We start from the raw sequence: 18,800 nt of genomic DNA on the forward strand, positions 1-18,800 counted from the left end.
AACACAATAATTCGGTGGTGTGCGTCCATGTACTGAGGCTAGCGTCGATTTCTGGAGCATTGCACTCTGGGTAGCTATCCTGTAGCTATCCCATAGTTCTCGCAGTCGCCCCTGCCCATTGGAATTCTGGGTTGAGATCCAATGCATGATGGTGCAAAAACAGTGTCACGGGTGATTCTGGGTAAATGTCGTCACTCATTCCTTCCTCCGTGAAAGCAAAGGCAGACAATCATTTCACGCCCTTTTTCCCTGGATTGCTCTGGCAGATGCCATAGCATGGCAACCATGGAGCCCGTTTTGCCTTTTGTCACTGTCGACGTATGTGTACTGGATGCTGCTGACAGAGGCGGTACTGCAGTGCTACACAGAAGCATTCATTTGCCTTTGCAAGGTAGCAGAGACGGTTACCAGTCGTTCTGTACCGTCTGCTGTACCATTGTAAATTGGCGATGACATGACGGTTATCAGTCGTTCCGTACCGTCTGCTGCTGTCATGGTTGCTCCTGGCTGAACTTCACTGAGGTCGGCCGGGGGCGCAAAGACAAAAATGGGATTGACCCCCGGGTTATTCCCTCCTTTATGTTGTATCTAAAAATAGAGTCAGTCCTGCCTAGAATATGGGGCAAGTGTACTAGAGAACCAGTGTATCAGAGAACCAGAGAGCACAGCCGCTCCGTGTCAGATCCCACAGAAATGATGAGCTGCATGCCATTCAAGGGGGTGTCCCTGCAAAAAACCCACCCGTTGCTTCCCTCCTCCCCCAACCCTCCTGAGCTACCGTTGCAGGGTCCCCTCATTTGTGTGATGAAGTAATAAAGAATGCAGGAATAAGAAACACTGACTTTTTAGTGAGATAAAATGAGGGGGAGGCAGCCTCCAGCTGCTATGATAATCCAGGCAGGACATTAAATGGTGGAGGGGAGAGGAGCGCAGCATCCCGCTGCTATGATAGTCCAGGCAGTACAGAATCTTTTCTTTAGACATCAAAGGGGTGGCGCTGATGGAGTTCGGCCCCCAGTTGCTATGATGAGGACGGTTACCAGCCGTTCTGTACCATCTGCCGGGAATAACCGGGAGTCATTCCTATTTTTACCCAGGCGCCCCCAACCGACCTCACCTGAGGCCAGCCAGGAGCACTCGTGGGCTAATGATGAGGATGGCTACCAGTCCTACTGCACTGTACCGTCTGCCACCGGGGAAGGGAGGGGAGAGGATGCTGCTGTTCATTGCCCCAGCACCATGTCTACCAGAAGCATGCAGTCGACATACAGTGACATTGAAAAAAGTCAAGAAACGATTTTTTTCCCTTTTCTTTCATGGGGTGGGGGAGGGGGAGTAAATTGACGAGATATACCCTGAACCATCCCGGACAATGTGTTTGACCCTACAGGCATTGAGAGCTCAGCCAAGAATGCAAATGCTTTTTGGAGACTGCGGGGACTGTGGGATAGCTGGAGTCCTCAGTACCCCCTCCCTCCCTCCATGAGCATCCATTTGATTCTTTGGCTTTCCGTTACGCTTGTCACACAGCACTGTGCTGTGGACTCTGTATCATAGCCTGGAGATTTTTTCAAATGCTTTGGCATTTTGTCTTCTGTAACAGAGCTCTGATAGAACAGATTTGTCTCCCCATATAGCGATCAGATCCAGTATTTCCCAAACAATCCAGGCTGGAGCTCTTTTTGGATTTGGGACTGCATTGCCACCCATGCTGATCAGCGCTCCATGCTGGGCAAACAGGAAATGCAATTCAAAAGTTCGCGGGGCTTTTCCTGTCTGCCTGGCCAGTGCATCCGAGTTCAGATTGCTTTCTAGAGCAGTCACAGTGGTGCACTGTAGGATACCGCCCAGAGGGCAATACCATCGATTTGCAGCCACACTAACCCTAATCTGATATGTACTCCTCCTCTCGTCAGGGAGGAGTACAAAAATCGGTTTAAAGAGTCCTTTATATCGATATAAAGGGCCTCATTGTGTGGATGGGTGCAGTGTTAAATCAGTTTAACGCTGCTAAAATTGGTATAAACGCGTAGTGTAGACGAGGCCGGAGATTCCACCACCTCCCTAGGTAACTCATTCTAGTACTTCACCACCCTTCTAATGAAATAGTGTTTTGTAATATCCAACCCAGACCTCCCCCACTGCAACTTGAGACCATTGCTCCTTGTTCTGTCATCTGTCACCACTTCGAACAGCCTTGATCCATCCTCTTTGGGACCCCCCTTCAGGAAGTTGAAGGCTGCTATCAAATCCCCCCTCACTCTTCTCTTCTGCAGACTAAATAACCCCAGTTCCCTCAGCCTCTTCTCGTAAGTCATGTGCTCCAGCCCCCTGATCATTTTCATTGCCCTCCATTGGACTCACTCCAATTTGTCCACATCCAGCTTCTCATCCGCTGTAATCCCCAGGTCCTTTTCTGCAGAACTGCTGCTTAGCCAGTCAGTCCCCAGCCTGCAGCAGTGCATGGGAATTCCTCCTTCCTAAGGGCAGCACTCTGCACTTGTCCTTGCTGAATCTCATGAGGTTTCTTTTGGCCCAATCATCCAATTTGTCTAGGTCACTCTGGACCCTAACAACTACCCTCCAACATGTCTACCTCTCCCCCGAGCTTAATGTCATCTGTGAACTTACTGAGGGTGCAATCTATCCCATCATCCAGATCATTAATAAAGATGTTGAACAAAACCGGCCCCAGGACCGATCCCTGGGTTACTCCATTTGATACCGGCTGCCAACTAGACATCAAGTCATTGATCACTACCCATTGAGCCCAACAATTTAACTAGCTTTCTATACACCTTACAGTCCATTCATCCAATCAATACCTTTTTAACTTGCTGGCAAGAATACTGTGGGAGACCATATGAAAAGTTTTGCTAAAGTCAAGATATATCCTGTCCACTGCTTTCCCCATATCCACAGAGCCAGTTATCTCATCATAGAAGGCAATTAGGTTAATCAGGCATGACTTGTCCTTGGTGAATCCATGTTGACTGTTCCTGATCACCTTCTTCTCCTCCAAGTGCTTCAAAATGTTTTCCTTGACAACCTGCTACATGATTTTTCCAGGGACTGAGGTGAGGCTGACCAATCTGTAGTTCCCTGGGTTCTCCTTCTTCCCTTTTTTAAAAAATGGGTACTATAATTGCCTTTTTCCAATCATCCAGGACCTCCCGCAATGCCATGAGTTTTCAAAGATAATGGCCAATGGCTCTCCAATCACATCAGCCAATGCATCCTTGGATGCATTCAATCTGGACCCATGGACTTGTGCATGTCTAGTTTTTTTAAATAGCCCTTAACCTGTTCTTTCACCACTGAGAGTTGCTCACCTCCTCCCCATACTGTGTTGCCCAGGACAGCAGTGTGGGGGCTCACCTTGTCTGTGAAGACCAAAGCAAAAAAAGCATTGAGTACTTCAGCTTTTTCCACATCATCTATCACTAGTTTGCCTCACCCATTCGTTAAGGGTCCCACACATTCCCTGACCTTTTCTTTGTTGCTAACATGCCCGTAGAAACCCTTCTTGTTACCCTTCACTTCCCTTGCTAGCTGCAACTCTAGTTGTGTTTTGGCATTCCTGATTACACCCCTGCATGTTCGAGCAATATTTTTATACTCCTACCTAGTTATCTGACCAAGTTTCCACTTCTTGTAAGCTTCCTTTTTGTGTTTAAGCTCACTGAAGATTTAACTGTTAAGCCAAGCTGGCCGCCTACCATATTTGCTATTCTTTCTGCACATCGGGATGGTTTGTTCCCATACCCTCAATAAGGCTTCTTTAAAATACAGCCAGCTTTCCTGGACTCCTTTCCCCCACATATTAGCCTCCCAGGGAATCCTGCCCATCAGTTGCCTAATGGAGTCAAAGTCCGCTTTTTTGAAGTCAGGGTCCATATTTTGCTACTCTCCTTTCTTACTTTTGTAAGGATCCTGAACTCAACCATCTCATGGTCATTGCTGCTTACGTTGCCACCCAGTTCTACTTCCCTTACCAATTCTTCCCTGTTTGTAAGCAGCAGGTCAAGAGGAGTGCGGTCCCTAGCTGGTTCCTCCAGCACTTGTACCAGGAAGTTGTCCCCAACACTCTCCAAAAACTTTCTGGATTGTCTGTGCACTGCTGTATTGCTCTCCCAGCAGATGTCAGGATGATTGAAGTCCCTCATTAGAACCAGGGCCTGTGTTCTGGAAACTTCAGTTAATTGTCCAAAGAAAGCCTCATTTACCTCATCCTCCTGGTCCAGTGGTCTATAGCACACACCTACCATGACATCACCCTTGTTGCTCTCTCTTCTAAACTTAACCCAAAGACTCTCAGCAGGCTTTTCTCCAGTTTCATACTGGAGTGCTAAGAAATCATACCGCTCTCTTATATACAGTGCAACTCCTCCACCTTTCCTCCCCTGCCTGTCCTTCCTGAACAGTTTATATCCATCCATGACAGTGCTCCAGTCATGTGAGTTACCCCACCAAGTCTCTGTTATTCCAATCACATAATTTGCTCAGTTTTCTCTTCCATCACCACTGATCCATTGTGTATATGCACAGTGCCCATCTTTTCATAAAGGAAAACAGTTATTTGGTTGTATTAATTTTGTGTCTTCTTGTATACACATGACACTTCAATTTTTCCATTGAAGTTGGTTTAGAAATCCATGTCTTTTTCTAGGTCTCTCAAATAATAGTGTAATTGTACAGATTCCTTTAGAGAATCCATCATGTTTCTCAGTAGTGAGCCTCTTGACAAGAAAGCAGAAGCCTGAAATTCAAATGCTTCAGTTTCCAAAGGAAAGTTTCCTTAGAGACCATTTGGCCTTGCTTCAGAAATGGTCTCTGCATCAACAGTGTCATACTCCTAGAATCACTTTATTAAATAGCTGGGGATGAATGCCCACACAACATATATTTACATTTTGCATTCCCATATGGATTTCAGTCTCTATGTTTTCAAATATGGTTTTTCTAATAATCTTGCCATATGATATTTTCCATCACCTACATATACAGCTGAATTCACCTCTGAGGAAGACCAACACAAATAAAATGGCATTGGTAATAGCAAGCAGAAACTGGTGATGTGAAGACTTTTTCAGCCTGTGCTGAGCAATAAGAATTTTATCTATACTGCATATACATATGGTTTGGAAGTGCACAGAACTGTCTAATGCCCTGAATTGTGTTATACTTACAATTCATACACTGAAGTGAATGTGTAAAATTCGCATTGTGAAGTTATAAATTTGTATAACAATGACTTCAGATTAGATTGTTCAATTTACAAACTCTTCTCAAATGGCAATCCCTGCAAACTCAGTCCAAGTTCTGAAAGTCAGGCTGGGTTCTTTTAACTTAAGTATCGACATAAGTAATACAGATTCTCTAGGGCCATATTAAGCACTCATTTATATCCGTGAAATGCCCATGTCTTCAGTTATGCACTTAAATTATCACTGAGGACTGAATGACACAGGTGTAACTGAGGGCATCACATGCCCTGGAAAATCTTTTTTTTACTGGTGATGTTGGGTGAGAAGGAAGGGGCCTGGCTTATATTTCAGACCAAAGGGTAGTTTGCAGAGATGGCAATTAGAAAAAATATTTTTTTACTTGTATGTTTAGCATATTTATTATGGAAATCATAGAATATCAGGATTGGAAGGGACCTCAGAAGGTCATCTAGTCCAACCCCCTGCTCAAAGTAGGACCAATCCCCAGACAGAGTTTTGCCTCAGATCCCTAAATGGCCCCCTCTAGGTTTGAACTCACAACCTGGGGTTTAGCAGGCCAATGCTCAAACCACTGAGCCCCTTCCTGACACCTGTGCAGTCACTTTTAGAGCAGACTTGCACTTATGGCCTCCGGAGGCAAATAAGAATGACAGCTATTTCATTCAGCAGCTCAGTCTAACAATACAACCAGGACAAAGCTATTTCAAACTACTCAAGCACAAGATGAAGTCTTCTACAGCAGGGTACTGAATGACACTTACACAAAATATACAAGCATTACACCTTCGGAATTGTCATTGGCAGATCATTGATTCTTAGGGCAGGACTTTGTTACCAAACAGTTTCTCAAAGCTACCCATTCCAGTTTTACTCGGACACTCCATTTTTTGTTCCTGTGTCCAAGTGCCATAGGGTTGCCATGTGCCCGGTTTTCAACTGGAAAGTCAGGTTGAAAGTCCTGGCAACCCTAAGTGGCACCCAAACAAAATGTCCAGTTACTGTGGGGTGGGGAGAGGTGCTGGGTCATTAACCCATGCCAGGCCCTGCTCAGCCAGGGTTACCTCCTACATGCAGGCAGACTCCTTGAGACTTGAGAGGAGTGTGAGATGGGGTCAGAGCCTTGGAGCAAGAGGTGGGGCGGGGCAGCAATTAAAAAGGTGGCAATCCTACCCTCTGGTTATCACTGTACCACAAGTAGTAGTACAGTTTCAGTGGCGTCTAGACAATGTTTTAAACACATTACCTTTAATAGCTGATCTAGAGGGAATCAAAAGAGACAGACCCATTTCCTGCTTCAACATCAATACATGAAATCATAGAAATTGCATTTGGAATTGCAGGAAAGCAAGAAAGATCACATATGCCTCCACATCCTCAAATATCTCCCAGTTTATTAGCAAAGATGCCAGAGCCCCAAAAACTCTGCTATAGCCCTGAAGTAGGGTCCTGCTGCAGCACTGCTCCTTCACTTGCGAACTGCATCTATAGGCTGCAATGTGCAGCACAAACATGTCCCTGGTTGAGCATTGCTTCATAAATATAATGTACCGCTTCTAGAGGGCATAACTGTACTTTAATGAAAAACATGTATGTAACCTCTCATTCGTAGAAGGCTATTCATTTAATGCACATAAAATATGACTCAGCCCATTGAGAAAGCCTTCTATAAAGCAGCTATAATTGTTTCTTTATTATCAGGTTTCTAGTGTTATATATTGGAACAATTATATGCTATTTTCAGCGTGTGCGAGAGTACAGTTCGCACTTTTATTGCAATTCCCTTGGAAATAAATAATCTTGCTCAAACTGAATTCATCCAGGGCAATTTTCATAGATATGCAAAAGAAATGCTGTTGGTGGCATGTTCTTAACCATTATGCAGTTTCCATTGCCTTATATTTTGTTCTCAATTACATTATCATTAGGGCCCCCAAAATTGCTCCTAATAATAAGGAACAAATATATATATTTCCATACAGATCCCCACCTGCTATTGACTCAATTGCATGATGTTATTTCAGATAATATGAAACCTTATTCAGTTGAGAACTGATTTGTTTTTCTGCAAAGGGTTGAAAAGCTACCTCACAACAAAATGTATCCATCTGTTTATTGCATTCTACTGCCACATTTGTGAAGACAGTCTTAAATTCTCTCTGCATTACCTGTTTCTGAGTCACTGATTACTCAAAAGCCAATGATCCTGAATCAGAGATAGGCAATCTATGGCATGGGTGCCGAAGGCGGCACGCAATCTGATTTTCAGTTGCACTCACATTGCCCAGGTCCTGGCCACTGGTCCAGAGGGCTCTGCATTTTAATTTAATTTTCAATGAAACTTCTTAAACATTTTAAAAACCTTATTTACTTTACATACAACAATAGTTATATATTATAGACTTATAGAAAGAGACCTTCTAAAAATGTTAAAATGTATTACCGGCATGCAAAACCTTAAATTAGAGTGAATAAATGAAGACTCGGCACCCCACATCTCAAAGGTTGCTGACCTCTGTCCTAAATGTTTATGGATTCTAACATATACAGCTCAAAATGGGGTAATAATTGGTGTCTGCCACAGACCACCAAACATCACTAGGGAACAGGATGAATGCTTCCTTACACTTCTATCTACAATACATAGGAAAAAAGCTGGTGATCGTGGGTGACACATCCTGGAGATCTCATGCTGCCACTTCTAAAACATTCTTGGAATTTCTAAACATCATAGATGACAATTTCTTAACTCAAAAATAGTTGCAGCCAACACAAGGGAATTCTGTATTAGACCTTATCCCAACAGATAAAGAGAAACTGATCACAAAACTAAAAATAGATGGTAGCTTAGGTACTAGTGATCATGACATGAACACATTTATAATGTGCAAACAGAATAAATCCAGACCAGTAATATATAGACTTGATACTGTAATAGGGCCAATTTCACAAAGCTGGAAACAATTATGAGCCAAATCAGCTGGAAGGAAGAATTTAATGAGAAAAGTGTGAATGATAATTTGGAATCTTGTAAGAACACCTTAGTAGAAGCCCCAAAAGCCCCAGTCCCACAACTGAGGAAGAAGGCTGTAGTGGTTAAAAAACTGTCTTGGTTCAGAGGGAAGTGAAGGCAACTGTAAAAAAATAAAATAAAATATATAACTAATGGAAGAAAGGGATAGTTGATAGTAATGAATTATAGAAAATTGATCTGGGAAGCCAAGGGACACCGGGAGAATTCTATGGCCAGCAGAGTTATAATAAAGCGTTTTTTAAAAAAAATATATTAGGAAAAAAAAGTATCCGGACACTGGTATTAGTCCATTACAAGATGAAAATGGTAGAATTATTAATGACATATAAAAGGCAAAAGTGTTCAATAAATATTTCTATTCTGTATTTAGGGGGGGGAAAACAGATAATATAGTCTCATCATATGGTTACAACATTATTTCCATGCTAGTAGTATCTCTGGAAAATGTTAAGCTGACCTCACTAAAGGTGGAAATTTTTAAGTCAACAGATCCAGTTAGCTTGCATCCAAGCATTTTAAAAGGCCTGGCTAAGGAGATCACTGGACTGTTCATGTGGATTTTCAACAAGTCTTAGAGCACTGGGGAAACTCCAGAAGAAAACTAATATTGTGCCATTTTTTTAAAGAGTAGGCAGGATAACTGAGATAATTACAGGCCTATCATCCTGACATCTACCTCAAGCAAGATAATGGAATAGCTGATACGGGACTTGATTAATCAAGAACTAAAGGAGGGTAATGTAATGCAAATAAACATGAGTTTGTAGAAAATAGACCCTGTCAAACTAACTTGATATCCTATTTTTAAAAATGAGATTACAAGTTTGGTTGACATAATGGACTTGTACTTCTGTAAGGCATCTGATGCGATATTATAAGACATTTTGCTTAAAAACCTCAGATGATATCAAATTAACATGGCACACATTAAACAGATTAAAAATGGATTAACTAGTTAACTGATAGGTCTCAAAATGTAACTGTAAACAAGGAATCATCATTGAGTAGGTCTTCTTCCAGTGGGTCCCTGCAGGGAGTGGGTCTTGGCCCTACGCTATTTAACATTTTTATTACTGACCTGGAAGAAAACAAAATTATCACTTATAAAATTTTCAAATGACACAAAAACTGGGGAGTGGTAAATTATGAAGAAGACTAGTCATGGATTCAGAGAGAGCTGGGCTGCTTGGTAAATTGGGCTCAAGCAAACAATACAAGCTTTAATAAGGCTAAATGTAAATGTATACATCTAGGAAGAAAGAAGGTAGGCCATACTTAGAGGACGGGGGCTCTATCCTGGGAAACAGTGTCTCTGAAAAAGATTTGGGGTCATGGTGGATAATCAGCTGAACATGAGCTCACAGCATGACACTGTGGCAAAAAGAGCTAATACGATCCTGGGATGCATAAACAGGAAATTTTGAGTAGGAAAGGTTATTTTACCTCTATTTGGCATTGGTGAGACCTCTGCTGAAATAATTTGTCCAGTTCTGTGGACAACAGTTCAAGAAGGATGTTGATAAATTGGAAAGGATTCATAGAAGAGCCATGAGAACGATCAAAGGATTAGAAACTTGCCTTATAGTGATTAACTCAAGGAGCTCAATCTATTTATCTTGACAACGAGAAGGTTAAGGGGTGACTTGTTTACAATCTGTAGGCACCTACATGGGGAACAAATAATTAACAATGGATTCATCAATCTATCATTGAAAAGTATAACGCAATCCAATGGCTGAAGTTTAAGCTAGATACATTCCAGCTTGGGGCAAGTGTAAATTTTTAATGGAGAGAATAGTTTATAATTGGAATAATTTACCAAGGGTTGTAGTACATTCTCCATCACTGCCAATTTTTAAATAAAGAATGGATGTTTTTCTAAAAGATATGGTCTAGGAATTATTTTGGGGAAGTTCTGTGGCCTATGTTATACAGGATTTCAGATTAGATGATCATAATGATCCCTTCTGGCATTAAAATCTAGAAACCTATTAATTCAGATGTCATAGGGCAATCTCACCTGCTGCTCTCACCTGGCAGGCCGCAGCATAACCAATCACTCCTGCCTCCGTTTCCCCTTTCGGTATCCCCATAACTCCATGCAAGTTTATCCTCTACTCCATCAACAGGATGCATTACCATAGTTCAAAATAGTCCATAATAAAAGTCATACACATTTAGTCCACTGCTTACCCCAGCACAAACTGTCATTAAAACTCAAGACATCCTGTTTCTTAATGCTCCATTTATCACACACAGGTGCTTTCAACTGCATCTGGACTCTGTCAGTTCTATCCTCCCCTTGTATGACTGCTACCCCAACCCTTCCAGCTGAAGTGTAATGCCACTCATCCCAGCAAGAAACTTCACAGCCTCTCTGCTGGGAGCATCCCTGCCAGGGAGCATCCCTCACTTCCCCAGCCCTCTCATGTTTTCTCTGGATCCAGGTGTATGGCACTGAAGAAATCAGCTGGTAAGACCACTCCAGCCCTTGGCTCTGGCTGCCTGGTTTAGAGCCAGCAGACAGCTCTCCCTGCTGCTGCTCCTCCTACCTTCAGCCCTCTGGTTCTGGCTGCTGTCCTGTTGACACCAGCCAGCAAATCTCTCTTGCTGCTCTCCTGCCTTCTCTCAGGAACCGCTGGTTCTACTTCTTTCTGGGACTCCTCTAGTCCCCTGGTCTCTATCACCTCTAATTTACCCATCCTTCTTGACTGAACCAGTCTGCTCTGACTCACTCAGACTCCCTGTCACTGTTGTCTCCACTGATCTTCTTACTGGCTCTATCTGTATCTCACTGAGTGTCTCCCCAGAGATTCTCCCCACTCCTTCATAGTTCTCAATAACTTGGTCAGTCTCTCCCTCTCCTACTGAGACTCTACATAGATTCTCCCTGGTCCTTTATAGCTCCCAGGTGCTGTCCTGCCCTCTTAATTGGCCACATGGGAGCACCTGTTCTGGCACAGGGGACCTGGATTGGCTTTATTTACAGGGGCCAGCTATCCTGTGACAACAGGACTGTTACAATGTCAAAGAAATTGGAAGAGAAATATCTACTTGGGAAATACAGGAAAACAGTGCTAAAGCACTTTCAAGAGAATAAAGTATCTCTCTAATTTACATACAGACATAATGGCTCCCCACAGAATAATGTGTCAGAGTCGAGGGCTTGGTCCTTATCTACAAGACACTCAATGGTCTTGCTCCAGAACACCTGAAGGTGAAAGATGAGAACTGCATCTGACAGCTCTGTTCTTCTGGCTATATGGAACTGTCCATTGCAAGCATAAGGCTTGTCTGTAGAGGTAACAACGTTTTTGCAGGGGCCAGGCAAAGATTATAGAATGAAAATAAAAACCACCACAGACCCCAACACCTTCTGTTCCAAGTGTAGTATGCAATTCTTCAATCATTTTTATTTTTTGCTATGTAAACACACATCATTGTTCATACCATATATTATATTAAAATAATTCCCTATGTAATTTTCCCCTGGGGAGAGGAAAAAAGAATGTACAGATGTTAGTTATGTTGCTTAATGAGCTACTGGAGGAAATTCACATACTACAGAGATCAACACTAGATAAGAGCCTGAATAGAACAGACTAGTCTCCTTACATAGAAAAGATGTAAACTCTCAGGTGTCAATTTTCCACTCAGCTCAGACACAGTGGGAAAGTTGGACTGTAGAGAGCCAATTACTTCAAAGCTGCCCAGCCCCAGTGCAAGTTAGAGATGCAAAGGTTTATAATTACTACATGTACTAGAAGACATTCATACAATTATGCCCACATATTACTACTTTACATTTGCAGAAGGTACATAGGCTTTCCAAATACCAAATGAAATCCTTTGTTCCACGTAGTATAGCATTCTTGTCATACTTGATGCTTCATAAGAAGATTAACTTCAGTAATAGAAAGTTAGTCAAAAATGAAAGTCAGACTCTCTGCCTCACTTCACTGCCTTTGTCTGGGGCACATGTGTATGTATATGAAGTGGGTAGCATCCCTTTAAATACTTTGTGAGCCCTCTGATGGTGCTCACTGTCCTGTGTTTCCAGAGCAGCAGTATATATACCTAACCAGGCCTCACATTTTGTATATTAGTTAGAGAAAACAGATTTTTTGGACCCTACTATGCCCATGTAGTTCTTTCATATTCTGATTGTTGTGTAAAGAACAAAAGACACAACTATAGAGAAGTTCTCAGCAGGCACAGAACTGCCATTGCTAGGTTCCCCCAGCCAGCCTCCTGAGTGCAGGCCAACTCTGGATCAGAGCTGGCTGGAAAACAACAATTCTGTTTAGGAAAAAGTTTGAGATTTCAGAATTTGTTTTCATTCTGCATCGGAACAAAATCGAGACCTTTCAAAAAATTGTTCACAAGAACCCCTAAGAGAAGAATAGCCCAGAGGTAAGGGCATGAAGTTGGGAAATGGAAGACCCAGGTTTACATCTGTTCTCCGAATCATATGGAGCAGGAATCTGAACCTGGGTGTCCCATCTCCAAGGTGAGACTAGTCCTCTCACCACCAGGCTAAGAGTTAGCCTCTTTGTCTCTCAGAATATTTATTTATACAAAGTGAAATAGCTGCAAGAGGTGGGATTCCCTCAATCTCCTGCTAGAGCTGTTCTGCTATGTATAAATAATCAAATATTCATTGGGCTAGACAGAGAGGGAGAGAGAAAGAGACACTCTATAGCTTTGTGGTTAGGGCACTCAGTAGGATCACCCACATACCAGGTAAGTGCCCTAACCACTGGGTATTGGCTATTCTGGGGTCAGCGGGGATCTCTCTCTCTCTCTCACACACACACACACAAGCATACACAGACACACATGAGAAACCTTTATGATAAAAAAACAACTTTTCAAGAGGGGGCCCAGGGGCTGTCAAAAGTTTCTCAACCAGCTTTAGAAATGAAGGAGAGGAGGAGAAATGGCCAACGTATGCTATCCTGTGGCTTTGCTCAGCAGGTGAATGGTGCCTTGGGGGCCATTACCAGCTGGCTCAGCCTAGAGAAGCCCCTAGACATACTCTAAGCTATACTCAGGCTGAGCCAGGCAGAGATGCAGGGAGCTGTAACTATTTCCCTGATGGTCTCCCCCTTTGCATCACCAAGTATAAATTCAATGAAGCAGAGAATCTGGCCCAAAAGATCCACAAACTGCTAACAGGGTCTTCTTCCAGTGTACTGAGAACCAGATAACCTGTGGGAAGGACATGTTAAACTCAGAGTTTATATTTTAGAGAGGAAACAAGAACCATTGTTCATGGTTTTGCTCTTTTTGCAAGACCCCTTCTACTGTGTCCCTCTTTTGCTGTCACTCATGGAGCTATATCTACACTGCGGAGCTTACAGTGGCACCGCTGTACCAATGCAGCTGCATTGCTTTAAGATCTCTGTGTAGCTGCTCTGTGTAAACCACCCCCAATGAGCGGCGGTAGCTATGTTGGCAGGAGAGCATCTTCCACTGACATAGCGCTGTCCACATCACCGCTATTGTCGGAGAAACTTATGTCAGTCGGGGGTGTCTTTTTTCACACCCCTGACTGACAAAAGCCTAACATTGCTCAGTTAGTATAATGGGATATCATTATTTGATCAAATTATTTTCTTCTATTTCAAGATCTAGAATCCCATGATTTTTGCTACACTGGAATATTTTTCTATGGCAGTTTAATATACTGCTGATAAAAACCTGAGCTAAACAAAAATGTACATTTTATATGTAACAAAGGATAACATTAAGATTGTTGATGAAAATATCAGACTAAAAAGTACCTTGGCCTCTAATTGATCATTTTAGTTGGCATTGCCTTAGGGAATAGGTGCTGTTTTGATAAAAATAATAACTTAATTATACTACACAAATTGCCCTGACCAAGGTACTCATCACATTGAACAATAATTTAACATACTACAAAAAAATTATAAAGCAACAATATTAATCACAGGTGGATAAAACATAATTAATATAAAAATCACATAAATGCTCAACCTGGCTGATGATGAAACATTGTTCCTTTCTCCTCTCAAAGAAACATAGTTCATAGATGAGTTTTCACTTTTTCATGTCTCCTCTGCGAATAGTTTAAAAATTAAAATGTGATGCTTCTTCATCTCAGATTAAATACTTTCCCTTCACAACCAAGACTGTGGTAATAAAATCTATCAGTTTTACCATGATGTGCTGTAAAGATTTAACAAGAGGTGGACATGGAAAAGAGAGAAAGGAAAAACAAAGGGCCTGATATTCACTTTGTGATCTAACCGTTAGTAAGGGGTCACTGCGCCAGGAGCACCCCCGGAGGGAAAATGCAACTCAGGGAACCACAGTCTCATTCCTGGTCACCCTGCTGCTCTGGGGAGGTGCAGGGTGACCAGGTACAACAGGGCTACATTGCAGGACTCCTGACATGCCAGCATAGCTATGCCACCACGTGTTTTGGGGGGAGATAGAGCTCCACCCACTCAAACGGGGGGGGGGGGGAGTACTGAGCATTAGTCATGCAGAATTGAAGTCTACTCCCTTGTGCTGGTGACAGGATGGGCCCTGATCTGCTTGTGAGGTATTGAGAAAATGCTCAATTACTAGAACTTTTATATTATTGCCATAGGTTCATAGACTTGAAACATCTCTGTGCATCCCACATGTTGATCTGTCTCTCTGACATATCTTCCTGGATATCTCATCATCACCATCACAATTGCCCCCCAACGCCTAGCTATTGCCTTTGACTCTCACTTCACTTCTGGACTCAGTACTGTCAACCCCAAGCATTCAAAAATTATGTCTCTCCTCCAAAATATCATGAGACTGACTTAAAATCATGAGATTTTAAAATATAATAAATGTTGGGTTCTTTGTATTCATTTTCTGGCTTTTGAACTTTTTAGCGATCATGTTTACAAGCTTTCTCCATGAGTGCTAGAAACTTACCTACATTTTAAACAAAAATTGAGATCATTTAAAATTATAACTGGGTTCAAAAAAGGATTGGATAAGTTCATGGAGGATAGATCCACCAGTGACTATTGGCCAAGCTGGTCAGAGAGGCAACCACATGTTCTGAGGGTCCCTGAGCCTCTGACAGCCAGATGCTGGGACTGGACGACAGGGGATGGATCACTAGATAATTGGCCTGTTTTGTTCTTTCCCTCTGAAGCATCTGGCATTGGCCACTGTCAGAGGACAGGGTACTGGGCTAGATGGACCATTGGTCTGACCCAGTACGGCTGTTCTTATGTGAGTCTCATGTAATCACCTGACAACAGAAGCTGGGGCTTTAAGTGAAACACCAAATATTGTGAGACTTAAGATAAAATCACAAGAGTCAACAACAGTGTGTGCCACACATCTAAGCCACGTCCACATCTTGCTGCTTTTTTCCATTTAACAACTCTGAGGTCTGGCCTTTTCTAGCAACTAAAATTCCCATCAAGGCTCTCATCATTTCTTGTTGAGGCTCCTGCAATAGTCTCTTCTCTGGCCTCCCTGACCCACATTGTCAATTAAAAATACAACTGCTATGATCACTTGCCTGGACTGATTAAATCAACTTCCTCTTTGGATGCCTTGAATTTACCACTTTAAATACAAGTTTCTTGTCCTCATCCTTAATGGCTGTCCCTAGCTTTGCCCCGCTCTATTTATCCTGCCCCCTCAAGTGCCCTTGTGCCCTCTTCCTTGCTGACTCTTATGCTTGCAACACTTCCCCAAACTGATCCATGAAGCCATTACCCTCTTTAAATCCTTCATGCAACCGAAAAGAGCCAGAGCTCCCATAACACTTTTGCAGGGGAGGGATAGGAAGTGAGACAACATGACCCCACAACCCACACATGGCCCCAGGTGCCTGTTCCCCACACCTTTCAGGGAGACCCATGAAACAGCAGCTTCCCCAACTTTGGGCTCAGTGGGAGAAGAGAGAGCTAGGAATCTTCCAGATATCCCCTTGTACCCCATGTCAGCAGTACTTGTACCCCATGGTCAACTGCTTTGCTGGATTAGCAGCTTTCTCCTATTATCACTTACCCTTCCTTGTTCTACAACTTAGGTGATAGTAATTTGTGTTACAATACAAAAGGTGCAGTGTTCAAACCCTGCTGATGATAGTTACAGTTGGATATCAAAGACAATTGTATTTTCTTTTAAAAAATAAGCAATTATGTATAAAAACCTTTGTTAAAAAAGCACCATTTCAAAATCAAACACTGGAAAGTTAAGAAATCTGATTTACAGTTTTCTGTACAATATTAATTCAGCCCTCTTCAGCACATGTATTATGATACTACCTTTAATTAAATTATCACATTTTTGTTTCCACTAGATCCCTGTCTCATTCAGTGAACAAGAATGCATAAGCATCAGAATTAAATTTGCATGGGCAATTGTAAATTCTATCATATCAAACATTAGTGTTTTTTCTTTTACATTGCAGCCTAGATAATATTTCTTTAACAATTTTATTGTAATATAAGTATTTCCAAAATGGAATCTATCATAATGCTACAATACTTAATGATGATATTAAATAAAACCAATCCTGCCACTGATAGTTGATGTGGGCAACTAGATACTTCTCCCAACATCATTTTTGCCATATATGATTACCCTTTGTTTACGTTACTTCAACCTGTTTTGAATTCAAGTGATGAGTTAATATCTAAAATGATTGGAATTAACTTGTGCCCAGGCTGCGAAGGGTTGTTACGCAGTTGTACAGATAACCAGGGACCAGTCAAGGACCCTTCCCAGCGTCTGGGTGCTGTACTCAAAAGCACATGAAACGTGAAGCCCCTGTGTTCAGATAAGTGCAGGAACTGCTACCTCCATGCCACACCAGCAACCCACATTGTCCTAAAAGTCCCCATTTCATATCTACTCACTTAGCATTACAGGTGCTAATCAGCAAGCGTGCAGCTTGCCCAGGTGAGTGTAGTGGCAGGTTCTCTCCCCAGGCATGTTGTGGAGCTCTGGAAGGCATTCATCCTGAGGCAGAGTATCTCCTAGAGATACCCCTGGAGAGTACAGCTCTGTATCAACTCTAAACTGAGCTGTACTTTTAATGTACATCTGACGGTTTGTGAGACGTTATCAAATGACTTCTGAAAACTTAAGGTCCATATTCCGATCTGATTTACACTCCCTGAAATCAAAAGATTTATTACAGATTTAAAGGGGTATAACTGAGAACAGAATTTAGCTGTAGATATATTGGGCTAGATCCTTGGTCCCACCAAAGATTCTTTGTGCTGCTCCAATAATGTAAAGCAGTCTTAAAGCTGGCTGAAATGGCTACCTGGGGAAATTCCTAAGTGGTGAAAGACTGGTGTAGCTAGTACCACACCGCTATCTCCTGCCCCTCACCCCCACCTCTCAACTATCCAGCGTGAAGAATGTAGTGGGGAAAAGAAAGTGTTACAAGAACACCCCAGCATTTCATCAGTCTCTAGCTGCTAAAATTGCCACCTAGGGTCTATTGCAGCTGGTACAACTTACAGACCTTTGGGGACACTCTGAGTTGTTCCTCAAGACTATACTGGTGTCTGGCAGCCCATGGATCAAGGACCCATAAGGTGGCAACATCATCTAAAGATTTTGATCATTACACTCACTAATTCTGTAATGCTAAAATAAATATATCAAGTTTGTGTGGGATTGATTTTACAGATTATTGCTTTTGTTATCCTCTAGAAGTTTAGGAATCTTTCTCTTAATATTGTAGTTGTTTTATTATTTTACAAGACAAGACATGAAAGTTAGATTTTGGTAGTAACTCTGCACACAGATGCAGAGATGGAACTCAAGTTGAGTACTTCTCTTGCTGCTTCTCCATTTCATTCCCCCTTCCTCCCTCAAGATCGACACTACATGTACTTTTCTCCAATCTTTCACAAGCTCCCTGGTTTTCATTAGGTTTCCAATATGGTCGATAGATCAGTTAAGTCCATAAGGTACAAACTACTCAGTGCCAGGATACCACTACTCACAAGTGAAGCAGCTTGCAGGACTTGGGCCTAAGTTCTTTGCTACTTCCCTTAATACCTCATGATGCATATCCTAACAAACTGACGTACATATGTTTGGATTTTCCAAAACGTTGATGTATCTGCTCTTTTTCAACACCCATTTCACCTTTGACTAGGAAGGGAAACAGAGTTATCCTATATGAATCACACTCTGTACCACACAACACCATATTTTCTATAAGAAGAAATTGTCACAAAACCAGAAGCACTTGAATGCTTACCTAGTTACATATCAAACATAGATAATGCATCATGGATCAGATTCTCGGCAGCGGAGCATTCATCTTTCTTTGGAGCGGTCCTCCTGGGGCCAGAGTGCTACCTCTACAGCCTGTATCTGACAGCAATGCAGCACAAAGCTGCCACAGTGCACCAGGAGCCCAATTCAGCTAAGCACATGCTTCAGTGCTCTGCTGAAGTGGTACAAAGAAGATGTGGCCCATGTACCATTCAGTAAGTAAGGAGGACAGAAACTTCCCAAAACACAAGAATTGCACATACACA

At 42.3% G+C, this 18,800-nt stretch overlaps 1 protein-coding gene across 1 annotated transcript in view; it reads right to left on the bottom strand.

Annotated features, from left to right (window-relative positions):
- Nucleotides 1-18,800, bottom strand: part of GABBR2 (gamma-aminobutyric acid type B receptor subunit 2) — a 930,408-nt gene that overhangs the window by 462,936 nt on the left and 448,672 nt on the right. The gene's annotated exons all lie outside the window — the stretch shown is intronic.

Source organism: Gopherus evgoodei, chromosome 2 (genome assembly GCF_007399415.2).
Source record: "Gopherus evgoodei ecotype Sinaloan lineage chromosome 2, rGopEvg1_v1.p, whole genome shotgun sequence".
NCBI classification, from domain to species: domain Eukaryota; kingdom Metazoa; phylum Chordata; order Testudines; family Testudinidae; genus Gopherus; species Gopherus evgoodei.